We start from the raw sequence: 13,700 nt of genomic DNA on the forward strand, positions 1-13,700 counted from the left end.
AGTTACGTATTGCTATCTACATGGGTATAAATTTTAAAGGTATTCCAAAAGAATTTCTGAAGGAATTCGTGATGGAATCGTCAGAATTAATATTAGGAGAGTTTTGAAGAATCTCCAGAAAAGTTGGTTTCATTTGTGGAGGTTTAAGGAATTCCTGGAGAAATTCCTGATCGAGATGAGTTTTGATGACTTACTGAATAAATTTCTGAATGAATTTCCTAAAGAATTATTATGGATTTACAAAAAGAACTGTAAAATTTTCGAAGGAACTCCTGCAGTAAGTTACGCGAATTCTTGAGAATATTCGAATATCCGCAATCACGATACTTTGAGAGGTTTTGTGGCATGTAGTTTTGCTCCTGAGTCAAAACTGAGTTTGTTTTACTACTGTCCGGATTTTTTAAAGAAATTCCAGGAAAAATAAACATTTTATGTAAATTCCAATAGATGTCAGGAAATCCATTCAAAATTCCTTCGTAATACCTTTGAATATTTCTTCAGAAACTCATTTAAAACCTTGTTCGAAAATCTTTTCAGGTTCTCTTTCGGTTATTCCTTCAACAATTGAGTCGGCAATTCATCCAGGAATTTCTTCGAAAATCTCTTTAGAAAAGCCACCAGGAATTAATTTGGACATTCATCCAGGGATTTCTTCAGAAATTCTTCCGGAAAGGCATTTGTAATATTTTCAGAAATTCTTCTAGGAGTCTTTAGAAAATTCCTTCAGTAAACCATATAAAATTACCGCAGGAATAGTTCCGGAAAGAATTGAATTTGGAGAAATTTCTAATTGATTCGAAAAAAAATTCTAAAGCTATTATTTACAAAAATTTCCGAAGATTTTCCAAGAATTTCTAAGAGATCTCGAAAGAATTTTAAAGTAATTAAAGAGGAAATTTCTGACAGGAATTTCTGGAAGAGTTCTAAAGGAATATCCGGAGGAATGTCCGAAGGATTACTATACGAAATTCGAATGAAGTCCTGAAGAAAGTTCTAAATAAATTCCAGAAGAAATTTCGAAAGAATACTTAAAATATATTCTAGAGCTTCTGAAAAAAATTGAGGAATTACTGGAAGATTTTCTTAGAAATACCTGAAGAAAAGAAATACAAAAAAATTCCGAAGTTTTTCACCTAAATGGATTTTCGAATGTATTCCTAAAACAGTGTGTAGGTATTCTTATAGAACTATTTGAAGGATTTTCTATGGATATTCTTCATGAATTATTAAAGGAACTTCCAAAGGAATCCTTAAGAATAGTTTTGAATGAATTACTTAAGAAATTCAAAGACTGTAAAGGAATTTCGAAGCAATCCCTAAAGTAGAAGGAAATTCATGAAGGAACTTTTGAAGAAATTTCGAAAGAATTTTCAAGGGAATTCTGGTGGAAATTCTAAAGGAATTAATTCGGAAATTCTAAATTAATTCTTAGAATATCTTAAGGAATCACACTAATTTCTGATTTATATCCGCAGTACTTTCCAATGAACTCATGTGCTGAGATGCGGAAATGTCCTAGTGGATGATGTAATGTACGCTTTTGCTGTGGATATACAAGCTATAGCTATAAGGATGTTCCCCATAAGTCTGATTGTAGCTAGCAATTGCACAAAAAACTAAAATTCATAACAAGCATAATATGCCTGTCGTGTGATTTTTTCTCAGCTCAAAATTCTTCACGCCGATTCACGCGCCGCGCCGCCGAACATTGCTTACGGCGACGCCGCCGCCGCCGGTGTAAAATGGCCTTACGCCGCCGCGTTCACAAATACTTCGCACAGGTCTACAAAGAGTTGGCTTAGGGGGATATTATACCGTCTTACCCTATGTCATGGCGTGTTCAGTAGAACAATCACAAAAATGAGCATGGTCAATTTCAACTACTGAAAATATAGCTTTATCTTTCATTTCCTAGGTATTTTGAAAAATCTACCGGGGGTCCCAACAACTTTTTTTTCCCTTTCCAAATGGAACCTGCATTCTAATCTAACTAGCTGCCAGGCACGAGTCGCTCACGAGTTAACTCGTCATATATTTTTTAAAACTATTTTCATGAATGCAAGGAATGAATATTCTTCATGTTCTTTATTTTGAACCTAATTTAAAAGGCCAAATATGGAAAAGCATGACGGAGCCAAAATTATTAAGTTCAACATTTACAGAACATATGTCAAATACATTGACAGGTGTGTTTTGACAGTTTTCCCATGGGAAAACTGTCAAAACGCACGCAACGTATCAATTGTGTTTCTCCAATACTGCTTCGCAAGGGTTGAACCAATCAATATTTTAACAGTGTTTGTTTAGTTTCAATTTTATACTTTTTGGATTTAATGAAAATTAGCGAAATTCGAGAAATTATTCCAGATAATTGATAAATTTCAAATTGATTGTTTGAGCTCAAAAACGACAGGATTCCGACATTTAAGACATAATGATTTCTGAAAACCTAATGATTTTTATAACATTTCCAAGATAATATAAAACTATTTTAACTCTCGAGATAAGCATGCCAAGACCATGCTGCAGGTTGAGTTGTATTCTGAGTTCGGTCTAGGGAATGTTTAGGTTGACATTTCCTCGCATTTCTATGGGGATGATTTTATAAAGATATTTTTGGTTTTGAAAGTAAGGAATACATTTTATTCTATGGAGTTTTTATAAATATAAACGGTGCTTAATAATTAGAGCTTTTCTAAATTACACTTCTAATCATTGTTGAGCTAGATTTTTCCATAGATAGATGAATAAAAGTAAAGCTCATCGATTACTTCAAAATCTGGTGGTTGTACCAAGAATCATGAAAATAAGTGTCTTTTGAGAAGAAAATGCTTTTGATACATAGGGCAGGAGATTGATTTTCGTTTACTGGTTATCTTTTCTGAACTCTTAGGCAATTTAGATTTTATTAGAGTTATCTCATCAGCACGATTTTTGTATCTAAAAATTCAAACTCTTCTCCAAAAACTTCTAAAACTACCCTGGTTCTGATCTTCCAGGTTTTGTGTTTGCGTTTTATGTTGGTGGTATTCGGCTTGACCAAATAATTGAACGTTATTGAAAGTGATTACCAAAAGCAAAATAGCAATAATGCGACAACACAATGAAAAGTGGACTAATTTTTAAATTGGTAATGAATTTCGAGTGAAAATAATTGTTTCGAATGAGTATTTCTCCAAGCTCACGCAGTGCAATATCATAGAAAGTTGCATGTTTGCCACAACATTTGTAGTAAAATGAATTTGCTTGTCTGGATGAATCACTCGTTCTCATCAACTATGCATCGCAGCGATATGATCTCTAGGACAAAATACAGTACATATTTTTAAGTTTTTTATACCCATGTCACTTTTTGTTGAAATCAGAAGAGATTTTATTTTAAACTAAAAGCTAGATATTTACTTCCATTTTTGCCTTTATTGTGCACTTAGCATGACTCATTTTTGCGCTCATCTGTTTACTGTATATCAATTGAAATCTGATTTCTATTTGAATGAGGTATTAAGGATTTCTATGAGCATGCTGGATAGTGATAGTTTTTAGTGATAAATTGAAGTTACACAATCAAAAATACGACAGAAAAACAGTGTAAAAAGTGAATTATGTGTATCTACATTAGAGCTGTGCGCCGCCGCGCCGCGGCCGCCGACGATTTTTAAGCGCCGCCGCCGCCACCATTGATTTTTTTGACCGAGCCGCCGGTGAATTTTAGGCGAGCCGGTGAAATAATTTGGTCTTGGGGGTTCATATACCTCGATTTGTTAGAAGAAAAATTCCGTGCAAACCCTTATACGTTTGAAAAATTTCGGCTGCGCCGCTGAAATAACATGTCACTTATTGGGAGGACGTGAAACGAATAATGATGAGCAAAGAATTTTGGTTCATATTACTTGTTTTTCACCTAATGTATGGATCTTTGGATTCTTTTAAATATGATACTACGTCCACTAGTTGAACTTTTGTGGTGAATATGTTATCGCCAAATGTAACAGGTCTTTCAAGATTTCCCTGGAGTTTAGGCTTTCACACCTCCACGCGGAAACTAAAATATTTTCGCCTTTTGGTATGGTAAATGCTTCCAGCTGACCATATATAAATATTCCTAACGATTGATAATTCAAATTGGGCATACCTTCAACATATATTTCATTCAAGAATTCATTCAAAACCCAAGAATTCCCTGAAGTATAGGCCTTATCGTATATACGCATAACGAAAGATCAATTAGCTCCTTTTAGAAATGAAATATGCTCTTAGTGATCATTTGAATCAAATTGGCTTTTGTTTCATTCCAATAATCCAATAAGTCCAAGAATTGGAGAACAGGCGGCAATTGGTCAAAAAGTCAATACACGTAACGAAAAATCTATCAGCTCCTTTTAGATATGAAACATGTTCTACATTTAAATCAAATTCTATATGAATTGACCTTTCCGGTCAAATTTTTTTATTTGGTTAATCGATTCTTTAATTTATTTAAGATCAACTTTCCCAAAGGATCCATTTTTTACGCTTCTACACGCAGAAAAATAGTTTGTTTGCTTAACAAAAAATTGGGTCAAACCCGACAAACATGTTTGTTATCTCAGGGCTTACAAACATTTTTGTTGAATTCAACCCGATTTTTTTGTTCATTCAACAATCGTGATTGCTATCGCTTGCTGTCAAAATGGTAGTGAATTCAACAATCAATTTAGCTAAATCAATAAACCTGTTTGTTGATTCAACAATAAGTTTGTTAATTTTGACGCTTTTTTTCTTTTTTTTGTAAATACTAAAATGAAGAAAAAAAATCAATTTTAATAACATTTCTTATTTTTATTAACATTTTTTTTAATATTGGTCAAATACACTACTAATTTATTTGCAAATTAATAATTCTGCCTTTAGAATCCTTGAATATTGCCTCTGGAAACTTGCATCAACGGTGGTGATCTGTAGCTTCACCTATCTCCAGTTGCAAATCTGTTGCTTTTTTCCACTAGAACAAAATTATCTTATTTTAATAATAAATATTTCACTTGTTGATAATTATACTTACTTCTTGTATTACCTCAACTAATATAAACAAATAATATAAACAAAACAAAAAATAAATATATTTATTCTTTTTTTCACTTGACTAACACGCACAATACACTATGAAATTTTCATACACGTTGCAAAAAACTTCCTCTTCATCAACAAACTAGTTGGTTAAATCAATTAACAAAATTGTCGATCCCGCAAAACGTGTTTATTCAACCGACAAATATTATTGTTGGCTTAACAAAAATAGTTAGTTGTATTTGACAAACTATTTTATAGATACAACCATATAAAGTTTCTATGCGTGTAACTATTTTTAAAAATTAAAACAAAAATCGGAAAAATGCTGTTTTTCAAGTTTGGCCTAGCATTTTCCAAATTTTTCATTCTTCAGGCGGTTCAGGCTGAAGCACTTTTTCATCTTTTGCTTTCAGTTTTTAAAATAGTTAAAAGGTTAAAAAATTTGAGTTCTTGGGAAAAGTTGACCTTAAATAAGTCAAAGAATCGACTGAAGTAATGAAAACGACACGCAAGGAAAGGTCAATTGAATTCCTGTTCCATTCCAAGCCAATATTTTCTAGAATTGGAGTACAGGTCTAAAGGCCAATACGCATAACGAAAGATCTATTTGCATCTTTCAGGAATGAACATGCAGTTATTGATCTTCTTATTAGCATTACATATCTCACTGGGACATACCGAATCGCAGCTTAGTACTCATCATGCACATTCACAGTTGTTAACTTCGAGGTTTCTAAGCCAAGTTACCATTTTTTCATTCGTATATGAGACTGGCACGATACTTTCATGCCAAGGGAAGTTGAGAATAAAAAAAGTTTTTTTGACCATATCGGAATTCCAACCCAGCCACCTTCAGCTTGGTTTTCTTTTGTAGCTACGCATCTTACCGCATGGCTAAAAAAGACTTCCCTGTGTGTGATCATTTGAATCAAATAGCATTTGACTTCATTTTTAAGGCTTATACAATTTAGTTATATGTATCACATAGAGCATGACCCATCTTTAGAGAAAAAAAAAAAGCAGGGCGTATTATATCCCCATATCACAATAGATCTAACAAATGGTCGCAGTACTCGCAGTGATTAAAATACCCAACAAGGAAAAAAAAAATCCCAAGGAAATTTTCAGAGTATCTGGAATATCTGGAGCGAAGATAAATCCTCTGTCTCCAAACGAACTGTCAAACGTGTCTCCACACGGACATTTGGAAATACCCATTAAATGGGTCTAGAGTACCCATTATTTGATTCAGTATGAAGTTGTCAAAAAATGAGCTTTTTAATGACAACATTAAATGGGTAAATTAACCCCAATATAAACATTTCATTCTAACTATAATAATGGGTAAACATTACCCTTGGAATATTTGGTCAGTGCCTCTATAATTGTTTACAAAGAAGTTTCTAATCAAAAAGTTTTCTTCAAATTACGTGTAGATTGCTTTTGTTAAAAGTCGGTGAGATCCGGAAATGGTGCCGGCCGAAAAGCTGGACGTCCAACGATGTAAAAAAAATAACAGTGGTAGGATTTGTTGAGCCAAAAAAGTAAGTTTTTTTATTCGCATACATAACAGTAGATTTTTCTATGGGATTTATTTTATTCATTACAGTACAATGCAGTTCTGTTTTGAATTCGTGCATTGCTTTCCCCTGCAAGGAATCATGATATTGTCGGCGTAGCACCAACTTAGAGTTCGGAAGTCCGGACTTCCGAACCGAACTTTCTTCCGAAGTTTTATCTGTCAAACTAATGGATGCGTTGTTTAGCGCATCTTTAGGGAAATCCAGCGCACTACTTCCGAAGTTGGGAAAGTTGCCTGTATCTGGAGAAAAATCCAACTTCGGTATAAAAAGCGGTATAAATTTATTCCGGATACACAATATTGCAACTGGTGCCCGACGAATCTCACGAGGGGAAATTTGCCACTTGCAAACGGAGAAGGCGGATGTCGGGGGATGTTTCACGAGGGGAAATATGCCACTTGCAAACGGAGAAACTGATATTGAATGCTGCTGAATTTTTTGGAAAACGATAATAAATTACAAAAACTTTTTTCTGGTGTTCTTTAAATAGGATCGTGTTCTTATCATACAATCTGAGCTCAGATTGAAAGATGCGCTTAAATACATAAATTATATATATATACATTAGAGTGATTCAAATTTTGACTTTTTCGCTCCCCTATGCTTAAACGATGACATTTGCTGTTTTATTAATCCTCCTAAATTTTTAGCTGATTCGGATGTAACTAGACTGAGCACGGGCAGTTTGAAGTTTGTATGAAAATTACTATGAAAACAGTCACTTTCGTGGAAAACCGTTCCGTAACGTTACTCATTAAGTTCTAAAAATATACGACTTTATTGGCAACATAGAAAATGTTGCAATAAAACTGGTCGTCTTTGTTGCGAAACGATTCTGTGCTTGTGAGAAAAGTAATTAGGGAAATACTGAATCGTGGTAAATTCAATTTAACACGTAAAAGAATAATATCAATATCAATAATGGGCATTTTTGTTTTCTTTATAACTTTGTTTAAGAAAGTCAGATCACTTCGCAACAACAAATGTCCTATAACTAAGGAAGTATTCTATGAAGTCATCGGGTCGATTACATTTGAATGTTTGATGGGTTGCAACACGGAACGGTTGAATGGGCGATTGATTCATTTGAACCCTTCAAAACACCAGGTAGGGATGGAATTTTTCCTGTACTACTACAGAAGGGAAAAGTAATCTTAACACCCGTTCTGACTAAGATGTTCCAATCGAGCTTAATATTAGGCTATATTCCGACTGCATGGCGGGGAGTGCGTGTCACATTTATCCCAAAAGCTAATAAGAAGGATAAATCATCCCCAAAATCCTTCAGACCAATTAGCTTATCGTCCATTATACTAAAAATAATGGAAAAACTAATAGATGAGCACATAAAATCATCTTATTTAACGAATACTCCTCTGAGCAAAAATCAGTTTGCATATCAGGAGGGTAAATCTTCAGTAACAGCGCTTCACAAGTTAGTTACAAAGTTGGAAAGATCTTTTGCAGCAAAAGAAATTTCACTTGCAGCGTTCCTCGACATTGAAGGAGCATTCGATAACACATCTCACAGTTCAATGAAGAATGCTATGTTGAAACGAGGTTTCGATGTATGCATTGTTGACTGGATTGGCGAGATGTTATCAAAACGAGAAATATCGGCAAACCTTGGAAGCTCATCAATTAGTGTGAGAGCAGTAAAAGGGTGCCCTCAAGGAGGCGTACTATCACCTCTATTGTGGTCTTTAATCGTTGACGATCTTCTCAAACAACTGGAGGCTCGAGGCTTCGAGATAATTGGCTTCGCAGATGATATAGTTATATTGGTGAGAGGAAGATATGACTGTGTTATTTCTAATAGAATGCAAATTGCCCTAAATTTCATCACATTATGGTGTGAAAACGAAGGATTAAACATAAACCCTTCAAAGGCCACACTAGTGGCGTTTACAAGGAGAAGAAATTATTCTTTACCTACATTAAAACTGAAAGGAGCAGATTTGAAACTTTCAAACTCAGTCATTCATCTTGGCGTTCGACTTCACAGTAAGCCTAATTGGAACTTACATCTTGAAGAAGCATTAAGCAAAGCTACAAATGCTTTATGGATAAGTAAGGCGACGTTCGGTAAAAAGTGGGGACTTAAGCCAAAAATGATTCAATGGATTTATACGGCGATTGTGAAACCCAGAATATCATATGCCGCATTAGTATGGTGGCCAAAAACAAAAGAAAGGGTGGTACAGAAGAAGTTGGGAAAACTTCAAAGATTAGCTACTCTTTCAATAACTGGTGCGATAAGAAGCACGCCGAACACAGCACTAGACGCTTTGCTCCACGTGCTACCATTGGATCAATTTATTCAATTAGAAGCAGAGAAGAGTGCTTTGAAGATCAAAAGAGATTCAAACCTCTTCGAAGGTGACCTAACAGGACATCTTAGTATTCTAAACAAAATAAGTATCAACTCACTGATCACAAAACAACGAATATTGGATGAGAAGAAGATACAACTTTAATCGATGTTTTGATGTAATTAATCTTGAGCGAAGCACATGGACAAATGGTGGACCAAATCTTCGTTCAGGATCGATTGTGTTTTACACCGATGGTTCAAAACTGAACAATCAAGTTGGAGCAGGCGTGACTGGCCCAGGGACGAATATTTCGATTCCCATGGGAAAGTGGCCATCTGTTTTCCAAGCTGAAGTTCAGGCTATTCTTGAATGCTTTAATTTATGTATACGTCGAAATTACAGGCATTCAAATATTTGCATAATGTCTGATAGTCAAGCAGCATTGAATGCTCTGAAATCAGCAAGATGCACATCTAAACTCGTTTGGGAATGTGTTCAGTCACTCCAAACCTTGGGTAGTCGTAACAAAGTGAACCTATATTGGGTTCCTGGTCATTGTGGCATTGAAGGCAATGAACAAGCTGATATGCTGGCAAGACTTGGTTCATCTCGACAATTCATAGGTCCAGAACCTTTTTGTGGTGTATCTGCGTGTTCTCTTAGAATGGAACTGAAATCTTGGGAACATTCAAAATAGAGGACATTTGGAAGAACACCTTGATTGCGAGGCAGTCTAAACGTTTCATCACACCAAACGTATTTATCACTCGCAAAATCTTAGATCTTTCAAAAAAGATCTTAACACATATACAGGTCTTGTAACAGGCCATTGCCCGAGCCGTTATCACTTGAAGCTGCTAGGAAAACTTCAAGATGATGTATGTCGCTTCTGCGGTATACATGTGGAAGACTCGGAACATCTGTTATGCCATTGTCCGGCAATTTTAGAAAAGATTACAGTTCTTCAACAGGGGCTGATAGAACCCTCTGAAGTTTGGAGAACAAGTCCCAATTTGGTAGTGCGATTCATCAGAACCATAATACCGTATTGGGAAGACGCTGGTAGTCAAGGTGATGCAATTGCTCTACATAGCAATGATGCGTCAACTTGACAAAGCTATATGAAATGGGGCATATATCACAATAGATCTAACAAATGGTCGCAGTGATTAAAATACCCAACAGGGGAAAAAAAAGAAAAAAACACGGAACGGTCTTTTGCTTTAGTGACGATTTCTATAGTAATTCCCATACAAACTTCAAACTGCTCGTGCTCAGTCTAGTTACATCCAAATTAGCTAAAAATTTAGGAGGATTAATTAAACAGCAATTGTCATCGTTTAAGCATAGGGGAGCGAAAAAGTCAAAATTTGAATCACTCTAATATACATAAATATATGTAACATAACCTCAAATTCAGAAAAATAAAAAATGGGGCAAATTTACCCATTTAATCAATGAAATTCAAGTGCAAAAATTACCCATTATTTGAAGTTCAGAGGAAATACCCATTAATGAGTAAATCGAGTTTACTCATTTAATGAGTTCAGGTAGAAAACAACAGCAAAATAATATCCAATTTTACTATTAATATATGAATAACTGAATAGCAAAATCTGAATTAGTTTGTTTGATATAGTTGCTAAAATAGCAAAAATTTCTCTAGCGAATAACTCATAAATAACTCATTTTGCTATTATAATAACAAACCAATAGCAAAAAAATTGAAGAAAAGAAAATATCAAAATCAGTTATTATTGATATGCTGAAAATGCAAATGATAAATGAATAACAAACTTTGCTATGATTGCAAAATGTGTTCTTCATTTGTTATTCTGCTCTTTCTTACAAAAACATATAAATAACTAATTTTACTATTATAACAAAACTTGTAGTTGGGATGCTATTTTATGCTATTTATGAATAACATAAGAATAACTAAATCTGATATCTTGGCAAAATTTGTTATTATTATGCTATTTGTTTGTTATTCACCTCTACCCGGGTTATGCCGCTTTTCTTCAAAATGGGTACGAAAATACCCATTAATGGGTACTTGAGAGCTTCCGTGCAAACGAGCATGACGTCACGATTTCAATGGAAACGTTAAAAGCTATGACGTCATATGCGCGTGTGCACGGGCAAAAAAATCGACTCAGCTATGCTTTCGCTCATCTATAGGTTCTACTATCTATAATCTGGAATAATATACTTTATAAGGGATATGCAATTTGGTTCTATAGATTACAAGCCACATTGTCAATTTTTAAAAACAGATAACTGTTAGAATACCCGTGCAGACCTTAAGGCCTAAATTCCAGTGAATTATTGGATGAAATGAAATGGAAACATTGTTGAATGTTCATCCAATTCAATTAAAAAGAACACAATCAACATAAAATATTTAGAAAAGCAAGCAGCTCCGAAGGAGGTCAAGACCTGTACTTCAGGGAATTCTTATATGGACTGGGATCCAATAAATGTTTAAAGAATATCCATTTGTATTGGGTCCTAAAACCCTTCATCGTTTATGGTTGCAAACGATAGTGCATGGGTCAAGAATACTTGAACCGGTGTTGTAAAAATCTGGTAAAGTCTAAATCAGTAAAATAATATTTTTATGTTTAATACATTTTGAGCCAAATATTGGCCTGCACGCATAGAAACTTTGTATGGTTGTATCTATAAAATGGTTTGTCAAATACAACTAACTATTTTTGTTAAGCCAACAATAATATTTGTCGGTTGAATAAACACGTTTTGCGAGATCGACAATTTTGTTAATTGATTTAACCAACTAGTTTGTTGATGGAGAGGAAGTTTTTTGCAACGTGTATGAAAATTTCATAGTGTATTGTGCGTGTTAGTCAAGTAAAAAAATGAAAAAATATATTTATTTTTTGTTTTGTTTATATTATTTGTTTATATTAGTTGAGGTAATACAAGAAGTAAGTATAATTATCAACAAGTGAAATATTTATTAATAAAATAACATATTTTTGTTCTAGTGGAAAAAAGCAACAGATTAACAACTGGAGATAGGTGAAGCTACAGATCACCACCGTTGATGCAAGTTTCCAGAGGCAATATTCAAGGATTCTAAAGGCAGAATTATTAATTTGCAAATAAATTAGTAGTGTATTTGACCAATATTTTCAAAAAAAGAATGTTAATAAAAATAAGAAATGTTATTAAAATTGATTTTTTTTCTTCATTTTAGTATTTACAAAAAAAAAGAAAAAAAAGGGCACAAACGTCAAAATTAACAAACTTATTGTTGAATCAACAAACAGGTTTATTGATTTAGCTAAATTGATTGTTGAATTCACTATCATTTTGACAGCAAGCGATAGCAATCACGATTGTTGAATGAACAAAAAAATCGGGTTGAATTCAACAAAAATGTTTGTAAGCCCTGAGATAACGAACATGTTTGTCGGGTTTGACCCATTTTTTTGTTAAGCAAACAAACTATTTTTCTGCGTGTGTGCAACATTTCCGAACGAATCAACCATCAGCCCAAAACGTCAGGCCCATACACGCTTAGATGAGATTACCTAAAATTAGGTTTTTATTTTACCTACAATTAGGTATTGGATGTTTACTAAAAATATTGATAAAAATTACCGATAATTATCGTTAGTTTTCACCGACTTTAGAGTATTTGATGTTTTTAAATGATAACGTTATTTTTTACCTAAAATTTAATAATTCTTAATTTTGTTAAAAAAAAAGTTCGTTGTTGTGCAGCTTCCGAGGAAGCTCCTTAAAATCTATGCAATCCTTCCTGTTCCTGCTGCTACAAACTTCCTGTTCCTGCTGATACATTCGTCGGACTAACTTATGATTGAAAATTGACGGTAAGTGGTCAACTGTGTAGGGTCAAATTTTGGATTTCTGTACTGGAACTTGTGTTTATTTGCAGGCATCCGGAGAATTATTTTCTTGTCATCTTATGAAACATCAATGGAAGATCAGTGTTCTATAAAACTGTCCATGCATATTTACTGCAAGGTTTCGAAACCATTTAGCCAGTCTGGCATGCACATATCCTGTTGTGAGCTAATCCCCTGGAAAGACACATGAAAGTTTTCCACCCTAAAACTTCTAGATCGGATTTGGATTCAAACCCTCTCACTTGAAATCTCACCCCATAAGGTCTGTTTTGATGATTTTCATTGATTTTCTTAATTTATTTATTTAGCTTTCATTTTTACAGTAACAATGAATCAACAATTTGACGCCACAACACTCAGTTCACGGCCCCTTCATGTTATATTGAAAAGAAAAGGCAGGATCACCAGAGGTCGCACAGATGGAATACTTAACACCTAGCATTATCTTTGTGTTTCCTGATATTAAGTACCGCCCCATAGTTCCACATCGGCCAAATCATTCATATATCTTATATTCCATACCTAGCTCCCATGTTCATCTTGTTTAAAAATAAAATAAATGATTGTTTGAGTTGATTTTCTTATAAACAAAGCAAGAATAAAAACCTAATTATCGTTAATTTTCAACGTTTTTACGAAATCAAAACAAACCACAAAAACCTATTTTTCGGTAAAAAGTAACGTCCGAAAATCGGTAATTTTTAACGACAATTTTTGTCAACCACCATTACCTAACTTTAGGTAATCCATGATTACCGAGATTTTAGGTATGTGCACTTTAGTTCGATTATCGGTATTTTTTACCGACTTTTAGATTATCCTAACTAATATTAACTGTCAACGGTTGAGCCAAGTGC

At 34.1% G+C, this 13,700-nt stretch overlaps 1 long non-coding RNA gene across 1 annotated transcript; it reads left to right on the top strand.

Moving 5' to 3' along the window:
• Nucleotides 1-12,682: 12,682 nt before the first annotated feature.
• Nucleotides 12,683-13,357, top strand: LOC134202690 (uncharacterized). The gene is made up of 3 exons (XR_009977303.1): nt 12,683-12,807; nt 12,873-13,105; nt 13,167-13,357. It is a non-coding gene; the product is annotated as an uncharacterized LOC134202690 (long non-coding RNA).
• The last annotated feature ends 343 nt before the right edge of the window (nt 13,358-13,700 follow it).

The sequence above is a fragment of the Armigeres subalbatus genome, unplaced genomic scaffold (assembly GCF_024139115.2).
Source record: "Armigeres subalbatus isolate Guangzhou_Male unplaced genomic scaffold, GZ_Asu_2 Contig136, whole genome shotgun sequence".
NCBI classification, from domain to species: domain Eukaryota; kingdom Metazoa; phylum Arthropoda; class Insecta; order Diptera; family Culicidae; genus Armigeres; species Armigeres subalbatus.